Source organism: Rhinolophus hipposideros (assembly GCF_964194185.1).
Source record: "Rhinolophus hipposideros genome assembly, chromosome: X".
In the NCBI taxonomy this organism is placed as follows: Eukaryota; Metazoa; Chordata; class Mammalia; order Chiroptera; family Rhinolophidae; genus Rhinolophus; species Rhinolophus hipposideros.
This window is the reverse complement of record NC_138046.1, coordinates 98,414,041-98,424,265: the sequence shown is the minus strand read 5'-3', so window position 1 is coordinate 98,424,265 and position 10,225 is coordinate 98,414,041. Positions and strand designations below refer to the sequence as shown.

General features: G+C 42.8%; 2 pseudogenes across 2 annotated transcripts; one reads left to right on the top strand and one right to left on the bottom strand.

Annotated features, from left to right (window-relative positions):
- Positions 1-3,382: 3,382 nt before the first annotated feature.
- LOC308495106 (ferritin heavy chain-like) lies at positions 3,383-4,144 on the bottom strand (annotated as a pseudogene). The gene has a single exon. The product of its transcript is annotated as a ferritin heavy chain-like (transcript).
- Positions 4,145-8,352: 4,208 nt separating this feature from the next.
- LOC308495105 (ralBP1-associated Eps domain-containing protein 1-like) lies at positions 8,353-9,480 on the top strand (annotated as a pseudogene). Its single transcript has 2 exons — positions 8,353-8,642; positions 8,808-9,480. The product of its transcript is annotated as a ralBP1-associated Eps domain-containing protein 1-like (transcript).
- Positions 9,481-10,225: the final 745 nt, after the last annotated feature.

The following is a 10,225-nucleotide window of genomic DNA, read 5'->3' as shown; positions in this document are numbered from 1 at the left end:
CAAGAATTCATGGTTAGATATTGTCTCACAGGGGCTGCTATTTGAGACTGGTGTTTCAATTTATAGATTTGCATCATGTACTTTAGGGCAGCAGAAGAGGACTTGATAGGTCCTCTGAGGAACCCAGAGAGGAATGTGTTGAAATCAGGTGTTCATCCAACATCAAATAATGGTGTAGGTAATCATGTTGATGATCCCCATTGGAGCAAAAAGGTGAAAGTGTAAGATGCTGCACATTAAGCACATTACTCATTATTTATTTATTGAACAATCCAGGACTTTACTAATAAAGCACTTTGTACCATATATGTCTTATATTTTTTCTCATAGTTAAATGTCTGAATTGAGAGAAATTTCAGCCTCTTATTTACAAAAATATGCAGGCACCCCCTGCCTTTCACCCAAAGGTGTATTACTGATCAAAATTCAAGAATCTAGTCTGGAAAATCAAAATGAAGAATTCTTCTGCTGGTGAGATGAATACATAGGTAGAGGGAGGTGAAGAATATAAGTTACTGAGCAGCCTTTCTCTAAACTTTAAGTACTGGAAAAAATAGCAGTGTTATCATTCCAAGAAAGCCATTAATTTAAAAAATGGAAATTGGAATATGGTGTAAAATTATAGTGTTAGCAGCTATTCGTTATGAAACGAAAGGATTTGTGTGATAATCTACCCACTCTCATGGTGAGGGCCCTGCATTACATGTATTGTCCTAAAGTTTACTGTGCTACAACCTTTACAGCAAAGCTTCCCATTTCTCATAATGACTTCTTAGTGAACATGAATGAGGTTTAGCTACCAGGTATGTGCTTCTATAACAGCACACATGAGATCTCTTAACGTTGCTTCCAAAGTTTTATTCTTGGCAATATGGTTCTGTGAGAGACTTGGGAATGGGGGGGGAACCCTCCTATTAGTATGTTTGGGAAATACTGAATATTTCTCCCCATGTTATTAATTTACAATGTATATTTTTACATTAAAGACATAGAATTCCTAGTGTAAACAAAAACTGAAAAATTAAATAAAAAATCCTGCTAATCAGATTAATACCACATATATGTATATAAATGAGGTCTGACAATTAAGTTCACGAACTTGTTTCAATGATGCTGCTAACCTTTTTTGGTATCAGAGGGATTATTCATTATGAATTTGGACCAACTTGACACACAGTGAACCAAGTTTACTATTTGGAAGTGCTTAAAAGGCTGCGTAAAAAAGTTAGAGGACCTGAACTTTTCACCAACAATTCATGGCTCTTGCATCACGACAATGCACCAGCTCACAGGGCACTGTCTGTGGGGGAGTTTTTAGCCAGTAAACAAATAACTGTATTGGAACACCCTCCCTACTCACCTGATCTGGCCCCCAATGACTTCTTTCTTTACCCCAAGATAGAGGAAATATTGAAAGAAAGACATTTTGATGACATTCAAGACATCAAGGGTAATAGGACAACAACTCTGATGGCCATTCCAGAAAGAGTTCCAAAATTGCTTTGAAGGGTGGACTAGGTGCTGGCATCGGTACATAGCTTTCTAAGGGGAGTACTTTGAAGGTGACCATAGTGATATTCAGCAATGCGGTGTGTAGCACTTTTTTTAGGATGAGTTCGAGAACATAATTGTCTGACCTCACGTGCGCGCGCGCGCGCGCGCGCGCGTGTGTGTGTGTGTGTGTGTGTGTGTGTGTGTGTGTGTGTGGAGAGAGAGACAGAGAGAGAGAGAGAGAGAGAGAGAGAGATCCATTTTTCACTGACTTCCTGCTAATATTTGGTGGCACTGGCTGATAATGAACTCAGTCTTACCCTGTTTCCCCAAAAATAAGACCTAGCTGGACAATCAGCTCTAATGCGTCTTTTGGAGCAATAATTAATATAAAACCCGGTATTATATTATGAAGACCCAGTCTTATAGTAAAATAAGACCGGGTATTATATTATATTATATTATATTATATTATACCCGGTCTCATAGCAAAATAAGACTGGGTCTTATATTAATTTTTTCTCCAAAAGACACATTAGAGCTGATTGCCGGGCTAGGCCTTATTTTTGGGGACACACGGTAGAAAGGTTGGTTTAAGGAATGAAAAGCCTGCAAATTAAGAGAAAAACATTTTCAGGTGAGAAGAGATGCCTGCAGTAGCAGCCTTCACTAGTCTGTTTCCATCCAGGGACTTGCTTTTATCTTATCCCTTTCATCCTTTTGTTTTTTTCCTTTTCAGTAAAATCTGTACTAAAGATAAAGAGAAAAGTGTCATTTATTACCCTGCAAGAGCCATTTACTCCACTGTAAATAATTGCAGTGGAGCCTGATAAAGGTGTGGTGATACTAAGAACACATATTAACTTAGGTTCTCTCAGTAGCAAATAACAAAAACTAAATCAAAGTTGGATACATGAAACGCAAAGGCAGAAATAAAACCAGGCTCAGGAAAGGTCTAGAAAGCAGCCATGTCATTTTCAATAATGTAGTCATTGAACTGGTTTTCAACAAAGGTTGTCTTCCTAAGCAAACATTCAGAATCTAGTCTGGAGATTCAAACTGAACTCTGCCTACACCTCACCCCTCGCCCCCCCCCCCCACACACACACAATACAGATGAAAGAAAACATACATAAGTGAATGTATTATGCCGGCAACGTGTATGCCAGGCATTGGTGATTATGGTAAGTCAGTCACTGTTTACGAGAAATCCACCCTGAGGTTCATTTCCCATTATCAGTATTGCCCAGTGTTAGCTTGCTAAAGAGATACTCTACCATTCAGACTTCCAAAACCCCATATTGTTACCCAGACTTAACATTAGTATCTGCATAATTTCATGGACATAAACATTTCAGGTAAATCAGAAGACCTCCTTTATTTCAACCCCTACCCATCCTTTTTCCCCAGAGGCAACTGGAATCCTGATTTTCAGGCCATGTTTCAATATTTTTACTGATTCACCTGCACCCACCTTCACCAGGGCCCCACATCACCCAGCACCCACATACCACAGTGTTTATAAGGGGAAGATTTCTTTTGTGTTTTCCAGGGTCCCACGGAGTGCCTTCTCCCTCCACCCACGGAGATCGGGAGCTGCATGTGGATGGGACATGGATCAGTGTAGAGGCTACTGGAGACCTGTTTTAAAACTTAAAAGGTGAGGGTTTTGTGCGCGCGCACACACACACAAACACACACAACACACATACACACACACACACACACACACACATGAATGAAGGAAAGACCTTTATGTATTTAGCAACTGACAACTTTATTGGGAAAAAAAATGGTGAAACTGGAAGAAAACAACTTAAGTGAACGTTTTGCAAGGGCAATAATGCAATGTGCATGCTCGGCATGGTGACCAGGGGAGGTCACCCAGTGGCTATAGGGCAGGCAGTCCAGACTCGGTTCTTTTTGTCGCTGTCACCCAAGGTGAGCTTGTCAGAGGCAGTCTGCTAGGCCGGATTCCACCCCCCCCCCACCCTTTGATGGACTTCACGTGCTCGTGCAGGTAATGATGCTCCAGGAAGTCGCACAGATGGGCGTCCTTCATCTCAGTGGCCAGCTGGTGCAGATTGAGCAGGCTCTGGTTCAGGGTTCTGTCCAGGTGCAAGGTGCTTTTCAAGGCCTTCAGGCCATTCTCCCAGCGGTTGCGGTCTGGCCTCTTGAGATCACGCAGGCGGATGTGCCCCCCCCACACCCCCCCGCCCCGCGCAGATTCTGCAGCCCCATCAGCTTCTCCGCATGCTCCCTGGCCTCCCTGGACTGCCGCAGGAAGGAGGGAGCGAAGTGCCAGGTCCTGGCGGTCCAAGCAGAAGGACAGGCACAGGTACACGTAGGAGGCGTAGAGCTCCTGGTTGATCTGGTTGTTGACTGCGGCCTCGCAGTTGGGATGGTAGCTCTGCCGCACTTGCGAGGGCAGCCCGGTGGGTGCAGGCGCCAGGGGTGGCAGCACAGGCGCCACGGGTGGCAGCACAGGTGCCACGGGTGGCATTACAGGCACCACGCCTGGCAGCGCAGGCAACATGTCTGGTGGCACGGTCCCTCCGAAATTGAAGGCCAAGAAGTCATGGGGAGGGGGGCTGTGGAGCGGGCGGCGGCGGGGGCCACGGTGGTGGCTTTTATGGCCTCGGAGATTCCCCATGGTGGTAGACGAGGGTGGCCAGAGGCTGAGTCAGCAGTGGCGATGGCGGGTACCTCGGGGGGCCCGGATGGTGGCCAGAGGAAGTCAGGCTCCAGGGCCAGGCATTGACCTGTGAGATGTGATTGTTAGGAGTGACTTTTACCCCCGGGAGTGATGGGGCCGGGTGGGGGGGGACGGAGCGGGCGGCGTACCATCAACGTGTTCCAGGTTCCATCCCAGCCTGGGGGAGGAGGGCGACTCAGTGCTGAGTGCCTGGCATATATAATACTTTAAAATGTTATTCATGTGTATAAGTGCACCTGGTTTGAGTTAATCACCTGCATGATTTTTTTTGAGCAACTTATTTGAATATTGTCCTAATGTGATGGTTTCATTAAATTGGCACGTTTGTGGTATCATTGATTATGTTTAATATCACAAAGCTTTATTTGAGTGATTTCAACCTCCACACTAATGACAGTTCTGATAGCCTCCTCCCTCAGTTCCCAATGCTTGTTAACGCCAGTGATCTCCAGTTTTCTCCTTCTATTCGTGATCAATTTCCCACTTCTTAGAGGCCAGAGCACCGCCTCCATCTCCATCTTTCACTCTTTTTGAACTTGTTCCTCACTCCTGCTATTCTCTCTCCTCGCTTAATCTTTTAGCAAGTGCTGGAAACACATTCCTCTTGCTCTGTCTGGATCCCAATATGGACAGTTTAAAGGATCTCGTCACCTATATCCTAGATTTCCTGGCCCCCTTCACCTGGCTTGCCAGTTTCCTTCAAGTACAGACTTCTGTTTTCTCTGGCAGGAAGCAAAAGGTTTAGGTTCATTCTAAGAGAAAGCATTTAACTTGTGTTCCATCATAAATTTATCCTCTCCTACCTCATTGACTAACAAGGACTCTTGGAACCTGCCATTCCCACTCTTTCTATGATGTTTAAAACCAGAAAAGCAAACTTTGGAGGAATATAGCAAAAAGAGGTGCCATTTTCAGGTACTTTGTTGGCGGCCTCTAGAGGAGTGAATGGGATTGAAAAGCTTTTCTCAAAAATGAGATTCAGATTGGTAGCCATGGGGTAATCATAGTCTGTTATTGATTGGAGAATGTTGAATTAGAAAATCAATACTAATTCATTTGTTGTAATTACTTGTTACTAAGCATTATATTCATTGGTTAAATATGCTCACTCTACTAGCTAGACATTTAAAATAATCCATTTCTATTTACATTTCACTTTCTCTTTATATTTCATATCTCCAATGAATTTCTTCAAAAGTTCCCAGACTTCTGCCCAATCAGAGCCAGGGTTCACCTTTTTACACCTGTGCGTTGCATTAACACAAAGCGGAAGAGTCTATGTTTAAACTTACTGCCCTTCTTAGAATAATTCCAGACATCTCTTTGACTTTTCCGACCATGGGCCATATCAGTTTGTATTATTGGTACTTAATTAATGAATGAACTGAGATTTCTGTTAACCAGGCTTGTAGGATCTCTTTCCTACTGACTTCTTGCAGCAGACTTCGTCACATTATCATCACTCATAGAGCTTGTAAACTTCACATTTATTCATTACCATGTAGACTAATGGTTAAGTGCACAGGTCTTCAAGTTCTACTGCATGTGTTTAAATTTAAGTTCAGCCACTTACGAAGTTGCTAGGGAATTCATGTCTCTCTCTCTCAGTTCACTGTGATCATCTGTAAATGGGGGTAAAAATAGCACTACCTCTCGTGTTGTGAGGAGGAAGTGACGTATCATGTAAATGTCTTAACCTCATGCCTAATACATAGTGAGTTCTCAGTAAGGGCAAGCTGTTTTTCTTAGTGGATGCAAGCAGTGATACTCTAAAAGCTTTCTTAATTAAAGAGTTGCCTTTAAGGCTGCCCTAGTTTTTTCGTTTGTTTTTTTTTTTAGATTACCTTTACCTATAAATTTCTTACAGATTTAAATTACAGCAGAAATAATTTTTTTTTCTAGTTTTGAAAAGATGTTTTTAACTAGCCCCTTACAAGACTCTTGTGTGATCCACACTGGTGAAACATACCTTCAAGTGCCTCCTCTGTTTCCAGGCAACAACAGCATAAAATATGTAAACAGATGAGTAACCTTATTTGCTAAAATTTAATCCGTTAATCACATTGTATTATTGTTTTTCCTCAAATTCTCTCTCTCAGGCTACATCCCTCATTATCTGAAAGAGGAAGTTCTTTAACACATTATTTTGATAGCATAATTTACCCAGATGATTGTCATTATAACTATGCTTTAGATTTGGTTAGAGTCCACTGTTCTGACCTGAAGAATAGCTGGCCTACTTTCTTCCTCATACCTTATTAAAAATGGCTTCATTCCCATTTGGGCGAATTTCTCGAATGACTGTGTAGCATACCTCTTTATAAAGTGGAGACTGATAAATGAAAACACTGCCTATCTATACTTTTGATTTAATTGGTTATTAAAATAAATCCTATTGGACTTATATTTTATTTTTAGAAAATTGGCAAAGTGCTAATATATTTGGTTTAACTGGGCCATGTCCATGTCTTATTTAACTTTGATTCCGCAACATAAACTCATTTATTGAGAATAAACGTTTGTTCAGGGAGATTCGAGCTGAGCCACGGTGGGGGAGGTGGCAGAGTCCACCCCTTCCTCTCGCAGGCCGTGCCCCTCGCCTCTCCCACCCCCATCCCCTGTGCCCTCCCAGCAGCCACGGAGCAGAGCCCAAACCCAGACCCAAGCTGCGTTCGTTGATCCTGAGAGTCCGTGGGCCTCTCAAGCAGCCGCACAGTGCCCAGCCGGACCCATCTTCGTGACCTTCCTGCCCTGTCGCTCTGACACACCCCGTGCGTGTGTAAGGCCAGAGCTGGGGCTCCCAGCGGCTTCGGGGGAGGGGATGGGGAGAAGAAAACTGGGCAATATGCAGCCTGAACTGTCCTGGGGCCTGGCCCCGAGTGTTGTTTGCCGGGCAGAACCACTATGAGCCAGAGGTGAAGATTTAAGGCTTAATACTGAGCAATACAGAGCCGAAATACTACTTGGATTTCTTCTACTGTGACATGGAGAGGACCAAGAAGGTGGAGGCCAGTGGACCAGTGCTGGAGCTGTTCTGAGCTGCGCAGCAACCCCGGATGTGGTACGGCAGGTTATAGAGCTTTGTGGTGCAACAAGACTTGGTTATTTTGGAAGTCAGTTCTGTATTGTTTTGAAACTGGTAGCTGTTACCCAGTGTGCTTCCATTTTGAATGGGAAGTATTAATACAGTCAAGGACCTTTATCTGCCAAGATTTGTCCCTTCAAAGAATGAACAGGAATCTTGTCATGCAGCCTCATAGTCTTCAGATTCTGAAAATCAAAGGTCTTATTCTGGTATAATTCCCCCACCACCTGGCAGCGGGCCAGTGGAAAGCGGATCTGTTAAGTCATGACGCTGTCTAGTCTCATACCTCTGCAGATCAATAGGAACCTGCATCTCCAGTAGTTTCACCACAGCCGTCCCCTCCAATTTCTCCACACACGTGAAAGAAGCACAACCTTCACCCCAGTGCAGGAAATAGTAGGAGGCCTTGTGCAGGACCAGGGCCATTTTGATCTCCCTTTGGTGAAGCACAATCAGGTTCTTCTGCTGGTAATGAAGTGTGGTGAGGGCATTCCCAACCTCCTCTTCAAGAAAACTGGGTCAGTTTTGCAGATACTCTACCAACCAGTACTCTTTTAACTACACATCCTGCTTCTGTCCAGGATCAGACAACAGCATAAACTGTAGCATCAGCTACAACTGCCAGTGAAATTTGTAGGCAATCCACTTGTTATGATCCCTAGAAAATAACAGACAAAGATAGTGTTGCATACATCAGTATAAAACCATTCAGCCTGACCTAAATGGATTTATTCCAGGATCTGCAGCTAGAGTTTTTGAGGGGTTTTTGTTTTGTTTTGTTATTTGTTTTTACAAAGTCAGAGCTTCCCATACTTGAACTTACTCATGTTTAGGAACTCTCAGGCTTTGGTAAAGATGTAGCATTGAAATGGGATGAGTTTTGTGCTGCTTTTCACCTGGTAGTTGCTAGAAAGAATAGCTATGACTTACAGAAAAACTCCCTGAAAGTTTAGTGCCCACACTAATTGATTTGGAAGATTCAACAGACATTGCGGATCAGACAGCTGAGGTAGGTGATTCAGGCTCTCCTGCAGAAGCACCTCCAAGCACGTCACCCTCAATGCCGTCACTGAGCCAGACTTGGCTAGAGATGAATCAGAGCAGTGGGCAGTGGGAGACATTTAGTGAACGCTCTTCAAGCTCACCAACTCTGACCCACTTCAATCCCGACATTGCACCAGTTGACCCTGATACTGCTATTGTTCATCCAGTTCCCATTCGGATGACTCCAAGCAAAATCCACATTCAGGAAATGGAACTTAAAAGAATTGGCAGTGATCATACTAATCGCACTAGCCCATTACTTGTGAAAATATCTGGCCTTTCAGAAGAAAATAGCATAAATTCATTGTGAAATTTGCTTCTGGAAATACTGTAGCCAATGGTTACAGTAGTTCGGACTCTTTCACTTCAGACCCAGAACAGATCAGGAACAACAGAACTCATTAAAGGTTGGACTCAGGAACGTCACCTGATAGCACTACCCTTTCCAAGGCTACAACCCTCTCATTCTAGATCATCATCTACACATATGAATCGGATCTGTATGGTCACCATGAATCAACAACAGGCTGGAGCTGTAGCCCATCCTCCTGCAGTGCCTCCAAGACCACAGTCCTCACAGGCTCCTGGTCCAGTCGTGTATTGCCCAGTGGATGCCGATAGCCTAATAACTCATACTAGTACCTCACCTCAACAATAGCAGAACAAGAAAACTTTGCAGATTTCAGCCAATTTGAAGTATTTACTGCATCAAATGTAAATAAAGAGTAAGGTGATGAAGCTGAGAAACATCCAGAGGTCTTGATAGCTGAAATAGCTTCTGGTCCTGCAAGTACTCTTCAAGTTGCCAAAATAGACACTAGTGAAAGGGAAGAAAAGAAAGCTGCTAGTGCTCCTGCTAATGTGAACAAAGGTACATCAACTCTTCCTCCACCACCTAAACCTGTTCAAAGAAGAAAGTAAGATCAGAAGATGACTTAAGGCTAGACGTTGATGAATGTGCACAAAAGAAAGGTGTCTTAGCTGCTGTTCTTACATCACAGCCTTATATAAGCCTAGGTCTGTTGTGAAAGATAAGAAAGCTAATTAGGCATCAGTTACATGCAGCAAGGAAACCAACATAGTTTTGGCCAGATTGAACAGTGAATTGCAGCAACAATTAAAGGGTGCTCTTTTTTTTAATTAAACTTTATTGGGGTGACAATTGTTAGTAAAGTTATGTAGATTTCAGGTGTACGATTCTGTAATATATCATCTATCTATCACACTGTGTGTTCATCACCCAGAGTCAGTTATCTTTCCATCACCATATATTGGATCCCCTTTACCCTCATCTACCACCCCCCTCCACCCTTACCCTCTAGTAACACCAGATGAAACAGAGGATGGAATCAGCAATTTGGAAGACAAGGTAGCTTAAAACACCCAATTGGAACAGAAGAAAAGAATTTCAAAAAATAAGGATTGTTGAAGAGACCTCTGGGACAACATTAAGCATAACAACATTCACATAATAGCGGTAGTGGAAGGAGAAGATAGAGCAAAAGATTAAAAATCTATTTAAAGAAATAATAATGGAAAACTTCCTTAACCTGGTAAAGGAAATAGATATAAAAGCGTAGAGAGTCCCAGAGAAGAAGAATCCAAACAGGCTACACCAAGAAACATCATAATTAAAATGCCAAAGTTAAAGACAAAGAAAAGAACTTAAAACGAGCAAGAGAAAAGCAGTTAGTTACCTACAAGGTATTTAGGTAGCAGGATCCATAACTATTACAAGGTAGCAAGGTACAAGCATACAAGGTAGCAGGATCCAAAACTATTATAATATTCAGGATTCTGTTGCAGTTTTATGCACCAATAACAAAATATAGGAAAGACAAATGAAGAAAATATCCCATTTACAATTGCATAAAAAAATATCAGCAATA